The sequence below is a fragment of the Mastigoproctus giganteus genome, chromosome 9 (assembly GCF_048544385.1).
Source record: "Mastigoproctus giganteus isolate SK-2022 chromosome 9, ASM4854438v1, whole genome shotgun sequence".
NCBI classification, from domain to species: domain Eukaryota; kingdom Metazoa; phylum Arthropoda; class Arachnida; order Uropygi; family Thelyphonidae; genus Mastigoproctus; species Mastigoproctus giganteus.
Genome location: NC_143583.1, coordinates 36,475,809 through 36,500,423, shown reverse-complemented (window position 1 = coordinate 36,500,423; position 24,615 = coordinate 36,475,809). Strand labels below are relative to the sequence as shown.

The 24,615-nt window shown below is 36.7% G+C and overlaps 1 protein-coding gene across 4 annotated transcripts in view; it reads right to left on the bottom strand.

Moving 5' to 3' along the window:
• LOC150080147 (interference hedgehog-like) overlaps positions 1 to 24,615 on the bottom strand; it is a 186,311-nt gene that overhangs the window by 123,338 nt on the left and 38,358 nt on the right. Inside the window, exon 2 of one of the 4 annotated variants that reach the window (XM_090381915.1) lies at positions 6,997 to 7,156. The exons of 2 other annotated variants lie outside the window; for them this stretch is intronic. The gene's annotated coding sequence lies outside the window, so the exon portion shown is untranslated. Of the gene's footprint in view, positions 1 to 3,424; positions 3,522 to 6,996; positions 7,157 to 24,615 lie in introns of those variants that run through there. One more of the 4 variants, XM_090381917.1, reaches the window with a different exon arrangement.

Genomic DNA, 24,615 nt, shown 5'->3' with positions numbered 1-24,615 from the left:
ATTAAAGTTTCAATTTCAGTTTCATTATATTTTATATTGGTATTTCCTGCTGTAATCTACCATGTCCAATGAGTCCATGTTTTATTTATTTTTTCGTTTTTTTGCTGAACTCTATTCTTATGTCAGATATTTTAGGAAACTATGTAGCAAGCCTAATGAGTTTACAATTGTACTTAATTCCTGTAATGTCACCAATTATTCTATTATTTTAATTTTATTATATTATTTCATTGTTTTATATATAAAAAAATCTCTGGTACATCACAGTTATTTACCTTTAATGTTTTCAGTCTTGTAAATGTTATGGACTAAATACTGTATTAAAAAGAACCAAAAACAAAAAAAACAAAAAAAAGGCACAGGCAGTGGACATACGGTGCAAGGAAGCTGGAGTCTTTTGCTGCACCAACCAAGGAAATCATAATTAATTAATTAACAAAATAATAATAAATAAATAATAAAATTATTTATAATATTTTATTTTAATTTAATTAATAGTTTAATAATATAATTAATTTAATTTTATAATTAAAATAATAAAAGTAATAAAAATAAATAATAAAATAAAAATAATAAAAAAGATAACTAGTATCTTTTTTATCTGATCACTGATAACAGAGATGCAAAATAATTTTTAGTAAAGGTGCTTTTCAAAATTTCCTAGTCTATTTTTTTAATTTAATTTAATAATTAATTAATTAATGAAGTTCTTAAATTGTCATTAAATATACTTATATTTATATATAATCACTTGATTGTATGAGTAGGAAGGCTCACAAATATTTATAAGGAGCAATTCTAATTAATGCAGTTGGAACTTAGAAAACAAATTGCTCAGAACTTTCATGAAAACAGATTTGTTTTCATGAAACCCTGAGCAAGTGCCAAAAACCTTTCACAATTCTTGGCCAATCAACTAGATAAAATCTTACTTCAATCTATCAATAATATCCTCACTTTGGAGTTAAAATAAGCAGCTGCTCTATACTAAAAAAAAGAAAAGAAAAAGTTTCATAGTTGTATCGTCAGCTGGTCAGGAGGAATATCAAATTTCACAGCTACAGGCAAACAAACTTTAATGTGTCTCCCAGTGAAACGTTGGCTGAAAGATTAGGAAATGATTTATTTGCACTGCCAAATCAATTATCTGTAGGCAACCTATCCAGTTTGCGAATTAACCCTACAAGCTACGGCGATCTGGGAAATGTCACAACAGCAGCATAGATTTGAACTGCTTTCGCAAATGCATTTGGTGCCTCACTGGTTTAATTCTTTTCATTATTGAACAATCTGCATTTCTCTCTCTCTCTCTCTCTCTCTCTCTTTTTTTTAATTTATATGTTAAACGTTCCTACGTTTGTATCAAAACACACCCTATCACAGTGGTGGCCAACCAATAGCACGCATAAGAAAATACGGGCACACGGCAACCCATACAGTTTCTATCATGTCTCAGAATGGAAAATTTAAATAAAGAAACGGAAAGGTCGTTAATAAATGATTAAACGACCGTGCGTTTTTAATATAATAAATAAATAAATTTTCTGTTTATACTCTGTGACGACCAAACGGTCAGAGGAGTTCACAAGATAGACAGAATACAAGAAACAGCACCGTATTCAGCAGTCACGGGTTTGAACTTCGGTCACTCAAGGCACGTGTACTTATGTGCCTACCCGCTAGGCTACGGCGGCCTTCAAGTACGTGTATGGTGTTATCGATACGTGTAGCGAACCGTAACGGCATTTCCAATCCCAGGACCCTAGTTTTCATTACGTAGCCAGTGGTAAGATTGCCATCTTCCCCACATCGTGTGGAAAGGACCTGAGTTCGAGTCCCATTGGTGACCTGAAAAACTTTTATGGGCCTTTTTCTGAACGTGACTGAGTTAGTCGGTCACAGGCAGGGGTAGCATGGTTTTTTCTCCCGGAAACTGGTTTTTCGTCCAGCAAAACAGAAAATCGACTTCGGAACAGATTTACAGACCGTATACATGGAGCAATATGGAGTTAGTCTTTGATGCTCTTAAAACCCGATTACAACAACATTACGTATAAATCATTTTGTTTACTTGAAGAAATTTTGTTTTGAGGTCCAGCCACATGTGGAGCTGAAAACGAAGTGTAATTGCATGCAGAAATTATAAGCGACAAAGTTCTCATCAACTTTACTGGCTACCATAAGCTGGAAATGTGAGAAACTGTTTTAGTTAAGCATACATCTGAACTGCATAACCTTTTTTTTTTTTTTTTTCATGATAAGCAAAAATTGTTATATAAGCTGTAGGGTTGCCGTCCTCCCCCACAACGGGTGGAAAAGACCTGAGTTCGAGTCCCGTCGATGACGTGGGGAATTTCACGTTGGGCCTTTATCACAACGTGATTATTTTTGACATGCATGACGAGATAGGTTCACTTCGTTGTTCTACCATATTTACAATGCAACAAAGAATTAAGAAAACAAGGTCTTACTACCGATAAAATGTCGCAAGGATGCAAGCGTATAGATCAGAAGTTCGCAGATGGTAGATCGTAAAGCATATTTTGGTCCATTGCGGTGAGTAGAGAAAAAAAAATAGCATATCGCCAATAGGCTTATATCCAAATCCCCAGCTTCATTTTCTGCCTACATTAATGGCATGTTTCCACTTTTTCTCAAAATGTATGCTCCTGTGCTTATCCATTCTGCGCCTCCTTTATACATTTTATTATAATTATAATAATAATAGTTATTATAATTATAATTATTATTATTATTATTTTATTATTATTATTATTATAATTATTAAATTATTTTATTATTATTATAATTATTATTAAATTATTTTATTATTATTATAATTATTATTAAATTATTTTATTATTATTATAATTATTATTAAATTATTTTATTATTTTTTTATTTTATACAATTATCATAATTGTATAATTATAATAATTATACCAGGGCCAATTATGCTGGGTCAATCATGTTCAACATCTATATAAATGACATATTTGAAGTAATTAAGAACTCTATAAAAAATTATGCAGATGATATAATCTTATATATAATAGGAAAGAACCTAACAAAAATGGAGAATGATTTACAACAGGATGCAATACATTTACAAACTTGGTTGCACGATAATAAATTAGCACTCAGCTTTACAAAAACAAAATTTTTGGTAATAAGACCTCATCAAACCTTGGACATTCAATCCTCTATCAAATTGCACAAACATGATTGCCTACATGATCAGAATTTCAAGAATTGCGAATGTCTAATTGTGGAAGAAGTTTCAAATCATTGTTACCTTGGGTTATGGATTGACTACAGTCTAAGTTGGGTAATGCATATAACAAACTTGTACAAAAAAAATGAGATTTTATGTGTACTTTTTCTACTACATTAAGAATAAGTTAAATCTTAGAACAAAAGTTACCTTATTTTATGCATTAGTGGACTCCCAACTCAATTATTTAGTAAATATGCCGACCGGGCTAGCCGAGTGGGTAAAGTACCTGCCCCGCAACCCAAAGGTCGCGGGTTCGATTCCCGCCTCGGGCTTGGATCAAAGTACTGCAAAAACCTTGGGAGGTGCAATATGGCCACAGAAGCCGATGCGCCAACAACTACCAAATCAAAAAAAAAAAAAAAAAAAAAATTTAGTAAATATATGGGCACGAGCAAATAAAACAGAAATAAGGGCAATAAACAACTTAATGAATAGGATTCTGAAACTTTTAATGGGGACAAACTCTTGGAATGACCTGAACAAGAGAAGGCAATTTTTGTTGAAACATAAAATACTGTATCCAGTTCAAAAACTGAAGTTAAATCTATTCTTAAAAAATCTTAACACTATTTTTGAAGAGTCGAATCTGCAAAGAAATGTCTCACAAAATTTAAGGAACCCAAAAGCAATTACTTTGCCTCACCCTAGCAGGAGCGGATTAAGGTCGGTTGAGGCCCCGGGCGCAGACGAAAATATTGGGTCCCTTAAAAAAAAAAAAAGAGAGAGAGAGACAGGGAAAATAAAAATGCATGTTAACCAATTTTTTAAATAAAAAAAAAATATTATGCACTATTAATGTTTTATTTCCAATAAAATTTGAATATATGTATAATATAATTAATAATAGCATAATAATAATCACAAAGTTTTGAACTAATATGTTCAACTAATTTGTTGGGGTTTTGCGTGGGCCCTTCAGAAGTCGGGGCTCAGGGCGCGCGCCCGGTGCGCCCGCCGTTAAATCCGCCTCTGCACCCTAAGATACTAAATAGATTTGGAGATAGGCACACAATGAATATAATAAACAACTTGTTGGCTAGCATTGATTTCAGGCTCAGGAGAAGCTACCCCATCTCCAAATTAAAATTCCTAATAAGAAAATTCTTGATACTCAATGACACAGTAGATTAGAATTGATATGCAGATAAACTACTACCTCTGTTTACAGTGTGGAATATACTATGTGTAGTGACTTCATAGTCTTTTCTGTAAGATAACAAATTTGTACAAAACTCTTGTAAAGGTTTGTTTGTTTGTTTGTTTCGGGATTTATTAGGCGCATCAGCAACTATGACCATAGTGCGCCACTTGTAAAGGAAGAATTACAACTTGTTGTCAAGAAATTTACTTTTCTTAACAAGTTCATTTATTTGTCGAAGAATTCCATGTTTACTTTTTACAATTTTTCTACTTAGTGAAGAAAAAGAATAACTCGAAACCCTTTTCTCATTCCGTTCTGTTCTGGCTAACCAATCACTGCAATGCGCATGCCTTTTATATCTTTCTTTAAACGAATTCTCTTGATATCAGGTAAACGGGTATCAGGTATTGTACTATTATATAATAGTTATTATAATAATTATTATAATAATAATTATTATTAAATTATTTTATTATTATTATTATTATTATTATTATTATTATTATTATTATTATAAAAATGTATAAAGGAGGCACAGAATGGATAAGCTCAGGAGCATACATTTTGAAAAAAAGTGGAAACATGTCATTAAACCTGGAGCTTTCTTGGCAATCAGTCCGAAAACCACGAGCGGCATCGGGTGAAGTGTGTTGGGTATAACAGGCGGTGGTTTTTCTAATTCCAATGGTGGTTTTTCTTCCCCTTGGGCATTTGCTCATATCCAACCAATCCCTAAAAAGAGTGACAAATTCCTCCCATCTAAGTATCGCTCAATTGCACTTACCTGTGCTTTTACCAAAGTCATGGAGAAACCGTCAACCGCGAACTCTCAAATTATCTCGAACCCTTCCATCTGATTAATGATCGCCAGTATGGATTCTGTCAGTGTTGATCCACTTTTGATATACTACAACAACAACGCTCTCTCTTTTTCACTGTAATTGTATATTTCTGAACAATACTTTTCATTTAATAGATGTCTCTGTATTATTTTTTATTATAAGGTATCCATAATAATAGTCAATGTTATGTTTGTCATAAAATGTGTAGAACATCATATCTGTAATTTTTAAAACCCCTAGCTATACAGCTGTGATGGGATATTGTATAGTATAGGTACTATATACTATAGGAACTGTACAATAAAAATTCGTTTACTCTTGTCTCAGCAAGGAACTTTTATATGAGAATCACACCATATACGTAAGTTGTTACGAGTATTTTACATTCTATTAACATTCACTTTATTTATTTGAAATTTCTTAACCAAAGTTTTATTCAGGGAAGATTATTTGTAGATTTTTATATTTTGAATGTTTTACCGCTTTAAAATTTGTATATATACAGTTTTATATTTTGTTTATTTTTAGTTTAGTAATGAACTAGCATTGCTATTATTTACTTTTAACATTGTATTCTAAATTTTATTTGTCGAAGAATTCCATGTTTACTTTTTACAATTTTTCTACTTAGTGAAGAAAAAGAATAACTCGAAACCCTTTTCTCATTCCGTTCTGTTCTGGCTGACCAATCACTGCAATGCGCATGCCTTTTATATCTTTCTTTAAACTGGTCCTGTTACCTATCTGTTATGTGACCACTGGAATAACTTTCCTATATATGTTGGAGGAAAGTGAATGTACAGAGCGAGAGAGACTTCATCCGTACTTAGTCACATTAAACAACAAAAGGATCATTCTTAACGGATGGAGTTTGACTGATTGCTTTAACCCACGACATTCATTCAGTTCCAGTGAACCACGAACCTTAATAAAAGATTAACCAAGCGATAACAATTTCGTGATCACGAACATTTCCGGACAGTTCCACAACCAGAGAAACTGTGGGAGTTGTATTGTATTTGCTATTCTGAATTTGGAGTTTTTCATGCAGATGAAAAGAAAAAAAAAAAAAAAAAAAATCTAATTTATTTATGCATACTGGAGTGTGTGCCCAAAAATTCGTAGGGTGAGATAACTCATAATTTTTTTTTTTTTTTTTCTAAATTTGGGCGTAGGGGGTGGAGACGTAATTCAATAGAAAGAGAAATACAGACTTTTGTTTAACAATCTGAGCCAGTAAACTGAGGGATAAAAAAAAGGAAATAACAAAAATCTTTTCAAAATCTCGAGAAGGTGGGATTTATCCTTCTGCTTACACCCTCTGTATTCATTAGATACATAAAATTAGCGATGGACATATCGAATGATTAATAATCGATTATATGCAAATTGTCTGATTTAGAAATCGACAAAAATGGTGACCAAACTATATATGTATGTATATATATAATTTTAGACTAATGCATATTATTATGGCGTGGGATCAGAAATTATGTGAGATCAGATGAATTTTTCACAGTTGCAATACAGGCGGATTAAAGCCTATATGGTGCTGTCTAACGATACATGTTTCCAAAAGCGTAATTTAACAACATATTAGTCTAAGTTTAATCTAATGCTAAAAACTAAAAATAATATTACTGTCAATTCATTCATTCCCATCGACATTTCTACGTTATTCGTCGGGGGCCTTTGAGCCGAGAAATAACCAAACAAAATAAATGGCTTATACATACCGGTTTATGTTGTATAGTACTGCAGCCTACAAGAGAAGACATCTGTAACAAGACTGCTCTTCTATTGATTAAAATTACCACCAACTTGTAGGTAATGTATTGCGAATTTTTTCATAAGCATCTCGAACCTGTTGTGAGAATTATTCACTGAGTTGCACCTCTGCAGGCAAAAAAAAAAAAAAAAAAGATATTAGGGTCACCAGTAAATGATTACATCTACCCATATATTTATTTTGTCTGTAAATTGCGTGTGTTCTCTGGTCGATTTTCCTGTTTTGTTGGACGAAAAAAAAATCGTTTCTGGGGGGGAAACCTTGCTATCTACGCCTGAGACCGACTAACTTAGCCACGGAGAGCAAAAAGCCCATTAAAGTTCCTCGCGTCATCGACGGGATTCGAACCCAGACCTTTTCCATCCGGTGTGGGGAGGACGGTGACGATACACTGTGCCACCCGCGCAGACGCACATTGAAAAGTCTAATCCATGCTGCAGACATCATGGATTAGACTTTTCAAGTGACCCCAGATAATTATCTAGAGAATTTAGTTCGGGTGAACGAAGAGGCCGTGGAAAAGAACAGCCGCTTCCTATTCACTTTGCAGAACGCATAATATCATGATGTTCCCTTGATACCCTGACTGAAAAGTGCTGGCGCATTATTATGGATGAACCGCATCAGCAGTCAGACCATTAAGAAACCATTTTTTATATATATAATACAAATTATTTTAATAAAAAACTGATAAACAAGTTGGTTCTATTTTAATAAAAAACTTTTGAAAATTATGAAAAATGAAATATCATTTCAAACTTTTAAGCGGGAGTCTATATGATTTCTCTTCGTGATTACACCAATATGTACATATACGACGAGAACTATAAAAAATGTTTAAAAATGTTGTAGAATACTGAATGCCCTCAAGATAGCACAGTCGTTATAATCACCGTCTTTCCACATTGCGGGTAAAGGGCAAGAGTTCTAATCCCGCGAATGACGAGAAAAATTTTTACGGACTTTTTTTTCACAAAGTAACTCAGTTACGTCTATCCCAGACAAGGGTTGCCTGGTTCTTTCTCTCCGAAACTCGAATTTTCTGTCCAGTTGGTGTTGGGTTTTAGGCGCATCAGCCACTTAGACCATATTGTGCTGTATATATTACGTCTATAAATCTCATGTGATCAATAGTCGATTTTCCTGCTTGCTGAAAGAAAAACCCAAGTTTCCGGAAGAAAGAACCATGTATCCCTCTGTATAATCGTCAGTACCTTATCACATCCACCCTAGCATTTTCCAACTATAACGCTTCCTTTTATGATTCCAAATTCAACCAGTTTCTCCCCTGTTTCTTCCCTCCTAATCCGTCGCCACCCACACAATTCCCATAATTTTCCATTATATCACATAATTCTTTATCTCTATATTAATCATTTCTTTACTCTCTCATATGCACCACCTATTTTCTCTCCGTCATAATCTGAAGTTAGCATATATAGTATACTTATGCCATCATATTTCTAAGTTCTGCATTTATCTTTACCATCAGTAATATCTGCTTTTTCTTACCATCAGTAATATCTGCTTTTCCTTACCATCATTGTCAACATTATATTCAACCTCTTCCACACATGAATGGAGGTAATAATCCATAAGCATGTATGTTAATTTCCAAAGCAACTAAGGCTATGAGCTGTCAGCATATTGTGTCCGCAAACTGGGCGTAATCTATGGTCTATTTACCTATTTCTTCGACAAAAAGTCGAGTTTTCCTGAGAAAAAGTCTGCAACTTTTCCTAAGACCGACTAACTCAGCCATCATCATCATCAGCCATTTTCAATTCACTGCAGGATGAAGGCCTCTCCAACAACTTTCCAGTTCCTTCTGTTTTGTGCAATGGTCATCCATTTACTGTCCACGAATTCTTGAATTTCATCTGTCTATCTCCGTTGTTGTTTTCCAGGTTTTCTTTTAGCTCGTCTTGGGTATCATTCTGTTATTTTCTTAATCCATCTGTCACCATGCCTTCAAGCTATGTGTCCTGCCCAAGACTATTTCAGTTCTTTTTTAGTTTTGATAAGAATGTCCTTTACTTCAGTTTGCTGCCTAATCCATGTGTTTCTCTTCTTATCCATCAGTCTGATTCCTAATATAATTCGTTCCATTCTTCGCTGTGTAGTTTTCAGCTTCTCTTCCATTCTTTTGGTGAGTGCCGAAGTTTCACTTCCATAACTCAGCCATGATGTGAAAAAAAAAACATAAAAATTCCTCGGGGTCATTGATGAGATTCGAACCCAGTCCTTTTCCACTCGGTGTAGGGAGGACAGTGATTATATCTATCGTGATACCCACAAGGGTAAGATATTACATTAAGCGATACATAAACTACTGAATTTTAAATATTAAACGCGTTGTTTTCACTTTAAAACAAAGCCACTGCTAATATGAAAGGTTTCTGTGGATGAAACAAATAATTTGCAAATACTGATCGAGAAAAGTTTCTTCAAAAAGGGGACGCTTCTTGTTCAATGTTTGAAAATTTATTATTATTATGTTTTATTTATGTATTTATTTCTTCCTAATGTGTGGGCCACAAACTTATACCGTGCGTATTGGCCTGTAAAACACTCTTAATTCGACAATGATCAAAAACACCAAAAATAAATGGCTTCAATAATTGAAGAGACGATAGCCTATTTTATCTACTAACAGCTGCTTGAATTTTTAAAAGAGGTGCTGTACTCTTCAGTTTAGTAAAACTGTTAAACTTTAATCTTTTAACTGTCCTTTAAACCTTCTAAACATCTTATTAATTCAATGGAATTTATTAACCCTAATTATAGGGCCAAAATAAATAATATGGCAGGAGTTCCGAAACCTAATCACTTTGCGTGCATTAGTGAATATGATGTAGGCGATTGCACGATTTATGGTCTCAGATGAAAAATCTAATAACTAAAACGCGACACTAAGTAGAGTAGAACCATCACGTGAACTGCGTCTGGGTAGGCGGGTTTACCACGGAAAATGCATTCGTATTTTTCCATTAAGAACAACAACCCCGTTTAACTGCATTGACATTCTCATTTTATTCACGTGGGAATGATTCCATGTAACGATTTATCAAATCCATTTACTGTAACACAGTGATACTGTTATTTCAAAAAGATAATAATGAACTAAAATATAAAAATAACATTACAATGTAAACGTAAAACAAATGTTAATTTATATATTATTTCAAACAGACCAGCCACTAAAAGTAGCAAAAATAATACAGTATTTTAATATTCGAATTAATGATAAAATTTAATCTCAGTTAAATTACATAATATTTTGTCATCGAATAGTTTCGATAAGCTCAAATTATTAAAGTTTTAAAGAGCACAAACTTAAAGAGCTAAAATTATTTAAAAATCAGTATAGTAATTCTCATTTTTTCCCAATTACTTTTCGAGGAATTATGAAACGAGATGTCGCTTAAAACCACTGCAAAAGCAATATCATACTTAACGTCACGATTAAGCTGTGCATTTAAGTGGTTTAGTACAAATCGAGGTCTCCACAGGGTTATAAATTGCGAGGGAGCTTTACACTAACGCTTCCCCCCTCTCTCTTTATTTATTTATGCATTCATTTCTCTCTCCCTTTCTAATAATGGCTCATGTTACTCAACTCAGTTCTTTAGGTAAGCGAAATTACGGTTACTATTTTATAGACCTTTATCGCTGGTCGCTTTAAAAGCTTTGGCATCCATAGTATGCAATATAATCAGGGTTTTTTTTGTTTTTGTTATTTTTTTTATCAAGCATCAGAACCTCACGACATGATAAGTTCGGGAACTGACGTGCGGAGACTGCTTAATATAAATACCTAAGCAAATCTTCTTTTCCCCCTTCTTTCCCTTGATGGTAGTTAAGTTCACGCAGGTGAGTGAAGGGAGGTGGCTAAGCTCGCGGATCTGACGTCTACATTAGCTTACATTTATTGTGCACTCTAGGCACGACGGCTTGCGAGGCGGACGGCTAGGAATGGCGCAATGATGGGAAGACGGGGAATAGAGGGGCAAGAGAAATGATGATCAACACAGCAAGCAAACCCATGCATTAGCAGTCAGAGACAAGCAAGGTGCCTACACCTCTCACGGTTGCGCTTTTTTGTGTACAATCTCGCGTGTTTTTTTTTTTTTTCTTTCTCCCCCCCTTTCTCTTTTAATACTCTCATGCTCAAAGACTCGAAACAAGAAAGCACGCCCTAAAAGGTGGGAAAAAGAGAGGGGGAAGCAAAACAACCTGTTGAAGCTACTATAGTCGGAATGCAATTTTCTCAGAATATTCAGTTTTTTTTTGTAAATTCTTTTATTATAGCATTTCAAACAACATCGAAATATTTGTAAAGAATGTAGTTTCACTTCTCCAGAGGCTTCAGTTTTGCTGTTTTTAATCCCCATTCCTACTCGTAAATTAGGATTTTTGGTAAAAAAAAAAAAAAAAAAAAAGTTTAGACATGAAATTACCCTTGTACAACGAATTCGTTATTCTGCCATAATCGTAAATTGCTTTAATGAACAACCACCTTGAACAATACTCAATAGGAATATTAATATCTATTGTGAAAGTTCTAAAATTGCCATTTCAATTTAATTCAAGACGTTGCATTGGGTTACATTTTCAATTCGGTCACAAAACGTTTGAAACAGCCAATGAAATTGGCTGCTTCATCGTGTTATAATTAAATTACTTTTATTAAACATTCGATTGAACCCCTGAGCTAGAATGATGCACCCTTTTTGAAGGAACTTTATATATCAGGATCTGAAGCCCCCCACCTCCCAAAATGTATGGTAGAAAAATAACTGCTATACTACTCTTAATTAATACTCCACTAGTGTTTAAATTTCTGCCTTCCCTCACTAAAGAAATTCAAGTCTAATGCCAACAAGTATCTTCTGTCTTCTCAGCTCTCCACCCATGCACAGTATACTAAGTAATTCTTTTTCTTTTGTCCTCGCTTTTTCCCATTTATATATGGGGTCAGCGTTTTTACTGTTTTGGCATGCAATTTTTACGGTCGGATGCCCTTCCTGACGTCAACCCTCACCCTTTATCCGGGCTGGGGATATGCGGTGGTCATTCCCTGACCTTCCGCATCCTCCGTATTTGGTGGTCACGGGCTCGAACCCCGGTCTAATCAAGAAGCGTGTGCTACGCACTACTGCTCCTGCCCACGGAGGCGCCTAATAATACAGTATACTAAGTAATATAGATTCTAATACCTTTGGGGTTTTTTAAAAAAGAAAGTTTCCCCCGAAAACTGAATAGATGAATTTCACAAAACCTTCAAATGTACTTAGTTCTATAATAATTATTATTATTAATATCATTTTATTCCCACATCAGTGGGCATCCCTGGTTCGGCTAGAAGGGTGTACATTATTCAAATTCCAGTCGATTACATTCATTGGAATTGCAAGAGATCAAAACAGATTGAAAATAGACAACAAAGTAAAAATCAATAAATAAAATAATAAACAATAAAATAAATAACAAACAAAAACCTTTTCACATAATGCTTATTGTTCATGTTTATAGAGTTCTTTCACTATGTCCTGTCTATAGCGCTTCGAGCTGCAGAAAGATGAGGCATCAATTCCCAGGGAGTTATACATTCCGAAAGTATTTCCGGGAACATGACCTAAGATTTTGCAGACAAAATTGTAGACAAGGTGTTGAACTGCACCGGGTTCGTTGTGAGGTCCGACGGTTTGCAGAAACATCCCAGATGTTAGCCGAATCGATTTGGCCGCATAGAAGTTGTGCCAAGGTGTGTAGATTCCTCTCTTTGACGATGGTTTCCCAGGGTTTCACGCCCAAGTTTGCATAGAGCACGCTCCTAGAGATGGTGAAAGGGTAACCCATCTCCCTATTTAGCCATCTCAGGAGTCAGTATTCAACCCCCAGAAATCTCTTTAGTTGAGTAGAGGAGGCTCCTGATCAGAGTACCGAAGCGTAGAGCGGTACGGGTGTTAAATTTCTTAGGATGTGTTCCAAAAGGAAGTCTCGAGGGCTAAGACCGACCAATTCCTGTCGGATTGCCCACTACGCTGCAAGCGTTTTTAGCCTGCCATCTTGAGGTGATCTTTGAACATCATCCCACTTCAACCCCAAATCCGTATGGGAGTGACCCTTGTTAATGGCGGTCCCATTTAATGTGAGCATAATTTCATTAATAGTCCTCCTTTTTGTGAAAGTCATCTGAGCATCATGTATAGACTACAGTATTATGATGCTTTCGACACTTCAGATGATCGACACTTCACAACCAGACAGTACATGGTATTGTACTATCTCGAATAAATAACACTTCACCTGTGGAGAAGACTACTGTTATTTATTCTCAGCGGAAACCACAACCCAGACGGCAACGTTTCAGAGCTTGTTGGCTTCTCTTCGGTGGGCGGGCAGGTACGCTGGTGTTGCAATAGTGACAACCCAGTTATGAAGTACAACTTCACAATATGAGAGATTCCTGATGGTGCGCAGTGATATAGACTATAAAATATTTAATGGCAAAGGCTTCATGCTAGGAGGTAGAATGACTAACATGTAGGTTAGTGCAAAAGCATTTTAACGTAGCCATCTACCAAAGTAGTTAAATTAATTAATATTGTTCACAATATGAGATATAACCAAAACGATGCCAATTTAATTAATTAATTTAACTGTTTTGGTAGATGGTTACCTTAAAATGATGCTTTTGCACTAACCTACATGTTATTATAGGTCTTATTTTAGTTTATATATTTTAACTTTAGAGTCCTGATTAATCTTGGGATTGGTCCAAATTATATTATTTAACCCCCCCCCCCATATTCTACTCGCTTTGAATGATTGTTCTACTTCTTGAATTATTCCTTAATTATTTGTATACCTAGCTAATTAAACTTCATTACTATTGTTTTCCTTCTTAATTTACATCTTTTGCTATTGTTATGCTCTATGTTTTCTCTATGGATCTATCCAAATTACATTCATTTTTTTTTTTTTTATTAAAATGATGTATTATTCTCTGCAAACCAAAAAACCTGGAAGCTTGCTTAGAAGCCCCTTATGCCACACACAATCGAAAGCCTTAGTGTCAAAAGCATTTGCTAGATTCTCCAAACTTTTCCATGGAATTTGTCCAAAGATGAGCAACATAACCTAAATATTAACAATTGCCGACATTGGCGGAATTCGTAATGGCGAACGTTAATTAGATGAAAGGCTTCAAGGAGGTATAAAAGTTGGCGGTTGAGTAATATCTCCATTAATTTGAGAAGAGTTGCTGTAAGTGCAATGGGGAGGATAATTGGAAGAAAGGGATTTATCGCCCTTTTTGGGAATTAGTCTAAGGAGCAAATTTCCAAGCAAAAGGAAGTCGAATAAAAGAATATAAAAAGGTGGTACAACAGGAGTTGATTCGGGAGCAAAGAGTTTAAGAACAAGTGGACATTCATCACGATTTTTCCGATCTTTCTCTAGGAAAGTCAAGAAAGGCACTATCGAAATGTATTCGACATAGGAGGAAGAGATTTATCAATACCATTAATGCATGATTTAGAGAAAAGTAAGATGTTAATAACCTTTAGCTGAAGATGCAATAGAACTACAGTATTATGATGTAACAGAAATACAAGTATGGATGTGGACATGGGTTGTATCTTATGTAGAGCAACTCCATAACACTAGTTCAACTCCGCCACGGTACGCTGTGGTGATACAAACTCTGTAAAATGACCAGAACTGAGTGTAGTGCAGTATGCGTTGTTTAGTTGTCTCTAAACTCTACTACCAAGTACCAGCGATCACCAGGAAGGTCGCTCCCCAGTACCAGTTCAAAACACGAGGAGGCTGACTACACCTATACATGTACTGTCCCAAATGGACCAAATCTAGCACTCATACACAATAGCAGAAGTCTTATGAGTATAAGCAATCCAATACCATGCGAATGCCATTAGTAGTACAAGAAGATTCCGCATCAATGGGAAGAGCAAAGAAGGCTCAATCTAGAAATGCCAATGTCGCAACTCCTCCATGGACGGTAGTACATCCATACGTACTCACAAACGACACAGAATCAAACCCATTCATACAAAGATAGAAGAAATTGAAAAGGAAGAAATAAAAGTATAAAGAAGGACGAAACACTTGTCTATTTTTTTCTTGCAGGTGCAGAAGGTCAATAGCTCCAATCATAGGTTAACTCTGAAGATCTTGAATATGTTCAGAAGAGCTGCAGAGCGGCGATCTTGAATTCATGAGAACAGGTTCAAGGCACAGAATGAAAGTACACTCAGCAGAGTCTGTAGACTGTGCTGTGTAGAATTATTGGTATAATTTAAACAGTTGAAGTTCCAAAAGAACTGGACCAAACATGGAGATGGCGGCGTCCATCCAGCAATTTCTTGGAAAAGTTTTAGCGACAATGAAACGTCGAAGTATCGATAGACAGAAATTGTGGTCAACAGTTTTGACAAGTGACCAAAAGGCTTGAATACCATATTGACAAGAAATTTCCTACTCATCGCCTTTTAAAACGTGGTTTGCATTTATTAATACAATGCTCAACAAAATTAACACAGCACGTAGAAAACGTGGTGTAACTAGTAGTAGTAGTAGTAGTAGTGGCACATGATGCAAGAAAGCAAGTGTAGGAGCTTATGCAGCATCAGCCAAAAAAAAAAAAAAAAAATCACACCATTCCCTCCAAATGCCTGTCCAGTTCCTCCTTAAATTTATTTAACCTATCAACTTCTACAACGACAGATGGAAGTTTGTTCCAGCAATTAACCACCCGCTGGCTAAAGGCAAATTTCCGCACATCTATTCTACATCTGTCCTTTCTTAATTTGAACTTATGTCCCCGTAGGTTGGTAATCTGAACAAGTGGAAGGATCCCATCAGAATTCAGCGTGCTCAACCCATTCAAGGCCTTATAGACCTCAATCAGATCACCGCGCAGGTGCCTAGTCTCCAGCCACTGCAATTTGCAGAACTTAAGCCTCTCTTGGTAAGAGAATCCCTTCATTCCCCTCACCAATCGTGTTGCTCTTCTCTGTACACGCTCAAGCAAATCTACATCCTTCCTAAAATGAGGCCTCCAGACCTGTACGCAGTACTCAAGGCGTGGCCTGACCATTGCCTTATACAGAGGGACAATCACCTCCTTTTCCCTGCTAGCAAAATTCCTATATATCATTGACAAAACCCCATGACCCGCCCTAGCAGCCTGTCTGCACTGCTCAGAAAACTTCATATCTGACTGCACAATTACTCCCAGGTCTTTTTCATTTTCTACCACCTTAAGTGTAGTACCACACAGTTGGTACGTTTCTCTGGGGTTATTTCTACCCATATGCAGTACTTTGCATTTGTCAAGGTTGAACTTCAGTTGCCACTTCTTAGCCCATCTGCCCAAATTATCTAGATCCTGTTGCAGTAGCACACTGCCATTACTGTCATTAACAACCCTGCCAACCTTTGTGTCATCTGCAAACTTCGACATTAAGCCTGATATACCTTCATCAATATCATTGATAAATACACAAAACAACAGTGGACCCAACACCGAACCCTGTGGGACTCCACTAATAACATTAGTCCACGAAGAGCAGCACCCATTGATTACCACCCTCTGTCTTCTCCCACTTAACCATCCTTTTATCCATTGTAGCAACTTACCCTTAATACCATTCTGCTCCAATTTGTACAGTAGTCTTCCATGCGCAACAGTGTCAAAAGCTTTCCTGAAATCCAAGTATATGATATCAAAATTATTTTTTGCATCCAGTTCCTTTGTGACCACATCATAATAACCAATCAAATTTGTCAGACAATACTTTCCCTTAACAAACCCATGCTGTGTTTGAGTTATCGCTGCAGTCTTGTCTAGATGATCCTGCAATGCATCTTTAACCAGCGACTCCATTATTTTACCCGGAACAGAAGTTAAACTAACTGGTCTGTAATTACTCGTGTCACCCTTCGATCCACCTTTGTGAATTGGGGACACATTTGCACATCTCCAGTCCGTGGGAACCTCCCCTGAGTCCAAGGATGCTCTCATAATTATGGCTAAGGGTTTGCTTAGTTGCTTTGCCGCCTCCTTTAAAATAACTGGATAGATCCCATCCACCCCAGGTGCCTTTCTTATGTTTAACTTCAACAATTTCTCCTCCACTTTGCTCTCAGTTATTACAAAATCATTAAGCACACTGCTACAATTTGATAACCTTCTTCCATTTTCAAATTGTAATAATTCCTCACGTGTGAATGTAGATGCAAAATACTCATTCAGTTTGTTTGCTATCTGAGCAGGATCATCAACAGTCGAACCATCGATGTCAAGTGGTCCAATCATATTCATCCCCTTCCTTTTAGAGTTTATATAAGTAAAGAAATCCTTGCTGTTTTTCTTAGCATCTTTTGCCAAAGATTTCTCGTAATCCGCCTTTGCCTGCCGAACCTCCTTTGTGACCTGATTACAGACTAGCTTATATCTGCTACAGGCTTCTGCGTCGCCTGATAATTTATATGCATCCCATGCATTTTTCTTCTCTGTCACGAGTCTCATTAGTTCATTTGATAACCATTTAGGCCTAAACCTTGAACGATATTTCTTAATCGGTATATAAAGTCTAGTAGCTTCCACGATTAATTCTTTGAATGCTTCCCACTTAGAATTTACTGTTTGTAACATCGTCAGTTGATCCCACTGTACAGAATTTAAAAACTGTCTGAGACCACTGTACTCCCCTTTACGGAAGCAAAAACCCTTTCCTTTACCCCTGACGGTAGTTACCTCTTTGAGTAAATCCCACTTCAGCACACTGTGATCACTGCCACCTAGTGGTTCCTTTATCTGCAAATTCTTAATACACGAATGATCACTGCTGATAACCAGATCAAGAGTGTTACTTTCTCTGGTTGCCTCTCGAACATGCTGCTGCAGAAAACAATCATCCAATAACTCCACAAAAGTCTGACTAGTGTGTGAGTGCCCAACCCACAAGTTCCAGTCAATATCTGGGAAGTTAAAATCCCCCATTATAAGACATTCTGATTTACTGGCCCACTCTATTTCTCTGTACAATTGTTCATTGTACTCATTCAAGTCATTAGGCCTATAACACACTCCTACTCTTATTTTTCCTTTCGCAGTGCTTATCTCACACCAAACTGACTCAACAGAGCACTGTTCATCTATATTAACTCGTGCAGCTGGCGATGAAGCGGGAAGAATTTCGTATGGCGGTGTACCATAGAATAACGATGAAATGAGGAGACCGCGAAACTTCGGACAGGTATAAGGGAAATTTATAAGAGTTGTATAAAGAATTACCAAAAGAGTCACATAACAGAAGTCAATGCAATAAAAGATGGTCGAAAATATGGTCGCATGACATCAGTACGGCGCATGATCCCCTCCAATGGCTAAACAAGCCTGACAGCGAGTTGAACCATGCTCGACATTAGGGTGTCTATACGATTCTGTGGTAACAAATCCCATTCTTCCACCAGCACAGACCTTAGCTCAGCCAGTGACCGAGGAGTTGGCTATCGGCGTGCAATGCGGCGCCCAAGAGCATCCCACACATGTTCGATTGGATCTGTCTGCTGATCGTGCTGGCCACGATAGTCTTTGGGTATATTCAGTTTCAAGATGTTCCTCCGCCACACGAGCTCTATGTGGACTAGATTATCTTTTCATGCACGTTGTCAGAAAATCTAGTCCAACCATACCCCTAAAAATGCGCACATAGGGTTCGACGACCTGTTCTCGGTACCTCTGCGCACTTACGGTGTTCCTCTCAAAAACATGAAGGGGATGCAACCGTTGATCATTATTCCGTCCAACGCGAGAACGCTGCCTCCACCGTAAGCGTCCCTTCTCTAATATTGAAGGGATGGTATTGAATTCCTCGTTGTTTCCAGATAAAATAACGTCTAGAATCTGTTTGCAGGCTAAAACAGGAGTAATCAGAGAACAGCACCTCATTTGTCAGGGCTCCAAGTCACATGTTCATGGCACCAGTTTCAACGAGCTCTGCGGTGGTTTTGGGTTAATTGAACACAAACCACTGGCTTGCTTGCGTAGAGTCCACTTGAATTGATCCTTCTTAGCACAGTCCGGTTGGAAATATTTTCCCTTGTGGCCGCAGAAACCTCAAGAGACAGTTGATGACAGGACTTCATAGGGTTCGATCTTGCTGTTAGAGCCAGATAGCGGTCTGTTCTGGTTGACGTAGCCCTCGGACAACCTTGGCCAGCTCTTCTTGTAATGGTTCCTGTCTCCTGAAACTGCTTCCATAGTGCCGAGACGACACTGCGTGACACATTAAGCCAGCCTGCCACCACTGCCTGAGGCTTCCCAGCTTCAAGTTGTCCAATGGCCAGCCATCTCAAAAGGATCATCTAAACGACAATGGCTTATTATCCTGTACTGGAGATGTGGCTATCCACTGTGCAAGCGAAAAAAAGGGAATGAAATGATGTGGTCGCAACCCGTGTTTTTATAGGCATGGATAATTTGCAGCTGTATACGGTGGTAGATTGATTTGTATTGGGTACTCGGAATTTGCACGCCAAGATACCTGTAAATATTCGCCTCCGGTGACAGTTTACAGCAAAATATTAATAAAACTTTTTTTTTTTTTCTGTTAATTTTGTCGAGCAGTCTAGTTTCTTTAGAAGTGTTGCGAGCTTGAGTTCAGGCTAAAAAAAAAAAAAAAAAAAAATGAAGCTGGAGATTTCAATACAAGCCAATCGCAACAGGCTATTTTCTAATCCAGAAGAACAGGTTTATCACTTTTTTTTTTGAAACCAAGGTGTCAAAGGACAAGAATTTTCAGTGGAATAGGGAATAAATGATCTTATCCATACATTAATAATTTCGTGATGTGAGAAATCAATGCGATTTCTGGCTCTCTAGAATACTACTTTGTAATTTTATTTCTAAACATAACAATCGATCAGACCATCGTGATATACCATTTTTATAAAGAGATTCTAGCTGAGATTCTATCACAAAAAAAAAAAAAAAAAAAAAATCATGTGTGTAGAAAATCATAAACAATTATTTAATATTTCCTTGTAGGATAAATATGTTCACTTTCTGCTCTGGTATATTCAAATTTCGTTACAAAAAACACACTTTCATTAATAATTCACAGCAAAATAAAAACTGTGATTTCAAAAAGAGTGAATTGGGCATATTCCGTGGGTGGCTTTAGATATTAACACGTGGATTTTTAATAAGCGTTGCTAAAAGCATTTTCTTAACACTGAGCGACACCTTTTGTCATGTTCAGTTGTTCACAATTTCCAAGCTGAAAAATGTACAACTTGTAGGCTGCCATTTTGTACGGTATCTAATTATACTAATGAAAGCATTTTTCCCATTTTATTCGCGTTCGTCGTCTCTAACGGTATGACCTTTAGAAACGAGCGCGGCATGGAATAAGAAGAGCTCCAGAATAAATAACTGAACCGTACAACATAAAATAAAAAACCTCTTCTGTGTCGAACACAATTCTGACATTCCTTATTCGTCTCATTATTCTTACAAAAGCTTTTGTACAATATGATAGTGGAGCCTTTGTTATGGCGCTGCTAAGAAAGAGTACCGATGCTTGTTATGTCCTCCCGATACAGTGCTTTCTGAAATGCAGTGAGAAAATATAACGAGCGATTTTAACAAGAAAGAATTTCAAGAGATTCGATAAAAAAAAAAAAAATTAACACAAAGAATATAACGGTTACCTAATTAACGTAACATTAAAAAAATATAACGAATTTGTCATCTTAATGGCACATTCAGTATGAAACGTATTATGGCCCGCCTCTTTTTGTTTTATGGTACACTTGCCAACTCATGAGCACGCTCCCGCCTCGAAACATGCATGGTTCAAGGCTAAAAGTAGGTCTACTCACGTATACAGCCGCCGGATACTTTTACCTACTCCAGGAGGGGCGAATAGCAAGTGGAACAACCAAGGCAGTGCAGCACATGATTTATGTCAAACAAGCCAAGGACAGCATTCGCAAGTAATCTTGCGAATCTTCACAAAGTAAGTTAGCAACATGGTAAGATTTTCATGGAATGGAAAATTTAAGGTGTAGTTTTTTCCAAACTGCAATGATTTAGTAAAAATAAATAAATATGGAAATAAATCAAAAGAAACGAAATTCTGACTGAGAGAGAAGCCTGGGAGTGGTAAACAGAAGAGTACAATGAGCCAGAGGGGGAATTCATAACGTTCTCATCCTGTTATTATGTTGACAACAGATCTCCAGATACCTGTCCAATTTACTCTAGCTATATATGGCCTGTTATATGTCGGCAGGTGTTTATTAACCACATAAGTACGGCCACCATTTACTTGCAGAAGACATGCACAATCCTACTCTACAACAAATCACTGCACTGGAGTTGAGGGGAAAGCGACATTTCTTACTAGTGGCTTCCCCATCCAAGAGGGGGATTGCATGCAAACAAGATATGAGGGTCATTATGGCATTCAGATGAATACTGAATTCAAGACAAAGCCAGTTTGCTGCGATTAACTGAAGGCCACCTTACGTTTTAGAATCTAAACGTAAGTACCAACGCATTCTACAGAATTTTCCTTTTGATGAAGAAGGTATATTTGTATAAAAATATATATACAGTAAACTATAAATATATTTGCATTAATTACTTCTTTCTAAACCTAAGCACGTGCATTTAATTTAAGTCCAGGATTATATACTCAGAATATAAGTCGATCTTAAATTTGGACGATTTTTCAGTACTTCAACGGTCGACTTAATGCCAGATTATACGGTAGTCATTTTCACAAGATAATCGCTAACTCCGTTTAGCAGTCATGTGAGTTCGAACCACATTAAAATCAAAAAATACCACTGCGCATCCGCGTTAACCTCATGGCTACATCAGTCCTATATGTTTAAAACGATAAAAACATTTTACAAAAAAATATATTTTTTAAAACTCCCAATAATTTATAAATCATTCAAAGGGACATTCTTCTGGGATACTAAGGTATCATACTGAATTTCGTCAGATAATTTTGGCTAGTATTCCACATTTTATGTGATAATAATGCATATCTGCTTTTTTTTTTTTTGGTGTAAATGTTGGTCTTAACGTTTGTGCAATACCAATCAAAAATATAGTCTTCAATTGACATAACATTGACTTTACTTATCATTAAAAATTACGAAAAGCGAAAAATATGAACTCTGTGCTAAAGACAATATTTTGACTGTCTAAATTTAAATTATGCGCCATCATGGGTGTAATTTAGTGATTGGTACTAATGCAAGAAGTGATGAACAGCAGAGGAAGCAATGTAGATTCACAGTGACGGATGCGTCCAAATAAGCGTAATGCAGTGTTATTCCGTTTCTTACAGAGGACAGCATCTTTTCAACAGAAATTGCGTAAAGCGTACGAACGGACCAATCTTTGTAGTGGAGGTTACCATGTGGATGTAGTTTCGAAAGGTCCGTTGGAAATGTAATTTGCGAACCGCAGTTGCTTTTATTTAAATTTATTATTATTATTTTTAATTGAAGGACTATAAATGCTCACTGATCAGCAGATATAGTAGATTTGACAAAATGTCATCACACCGCTCTTCTAAGGAAACATTCTTCATGACTATTAATACCATAAACACGAATCACAGAAAGAGAGAACAGACGACCCCTAAGAAAAACATGTGCTACGGAGAGACAAGGCTATAAATCAATAAGATTATTTAGGAACGCTAACTAAATGACTGGAACTAACTACCGTTATAACAGGTGAACTGGATTAAGCATCAGGCATCTGGGCCTTTGTCTAAACAAAAATTCAACCTCCTTTAAGAGATTCCTACAACAGCTGTTGCAGAATTACTGTAGAAATTTCTACCACCTCTTACCCTTTTTTATCCCTGACGAAGCAAAACCTGAAAGCATTTTTCTTCTTCTAAATAAACATTATCATAGATAATGTTTATTTTGGTACATTGTGACTCCTCCTACCACCCACCTTCCAAGACATCCTTTGATATCCGTAGTGGGGGGGAAGAATAGTAGAATCTACTGATAGAGACCTACTGCTGCATGCACCACTTTAAGGCTATAATGTATTACTCGCATTTCGCTGAATAAGAAAGAAAACCGATCTAAGGTAATTTTAAAATAGCAAAAAGGAAAACATAATACATAAATATACAGCGCTAAATCAACATGCTGCTAACCCTATTACAGTACTGCACTAAACCTTCCTAGTTAGCAATGGTTATGATCGTTCTCCTACACCGTCTGATAAAAGCCTGAGTTCGAATCCCGTCAAGAGGGGAGTAATTTTTATGGGCTTTTTGTACACTGTGGCCGAGTTCATCGATCTCGGGCGAGGATTGCAAGCCCTTTCCTCCGAACGGGATTTTCATCCAACAAAACATGCAATCCGACTACAGAATACACACAAGACATACAGTTTAGACACAATACACCGACGCTTGAAGCAGAGTTGACAAAGGAGAAGTGGAGATGGTGTAGTGCCACACCAACCCAAATTCTATGATCCCGTGAAACATAAACCGCACGAAAACCTGCAGGGGTAGCACATAAGAAGAAATCGAGTAACTTTTACTGCCCAATATGAATTTCAGCTACTTAACAACAACATAAATTAAATTCAAGTTGAGGAAGGATGATTGCAGGAACAGGCTTCCATCTGTTGTTGTGATAGTGGATACGTTAAATGAATTCAAGGAAGAACTAGACAAATTCTTGGAGGGTATGGATGGGTGAACTGTGTTTTTTTTTTTTTTTTTTTGCATCATTTGTCATTTTACTACTACCACAACAACAAAAAGCAGTTTAACTTTTCTGAAAGGATATATCACATAAAACTTATTCAGCGAGGGGAATGCCAGAGGTGTATTCAACTCAAGCAGTAAGCTACAGAATCTTGAAATAACTGGGAGTAAAGTGAAGGAGAAACTGTTGAAGATAAACACAAGAAAGGCACACGGGGTGGATGGGATCTATCCAGTTATATTAAAGGAGGCAGCAAAGGAAGTAAGCAAACCCTTAGCCATAATTATGAGAGCTTCCTTGGACTCAGGGGAGGTACCCATAGACTGGAAATGTGCAAATGTGACCCCAATTCACAAAGGAGGATCAAAGGCTGACACAAGTAATTATAGACCTGTGAGCTTAACTTCTGTTCCAGGAAAATTAATGGAGGCACTGGTTAAAGAGCACTGCAGGATCATTTAGACAAGACTTCAGTTATAGCTCAGACACAGCATGGTTTTGTTAAGGGGAAGTCTTGCCTGACCAACTTGATTGGATACTATGATGCAGTCACAAAAGAACTGGATGCAGGGAATAACTTTGATATTATATACTTGGATCTTAGAAAGGCTTTTGATACTGTTGCACATGGAAGACTGCTACACAAATTGGAGCAGTGTGACATTGGAGGCAAATTGCTGCTATGGATAAAGGGGTGGTTGAGGGGAAGAAGACAGAGAGTGGTAATCAATGGACACTGCTCATCGTGGACTGATGTTATTAG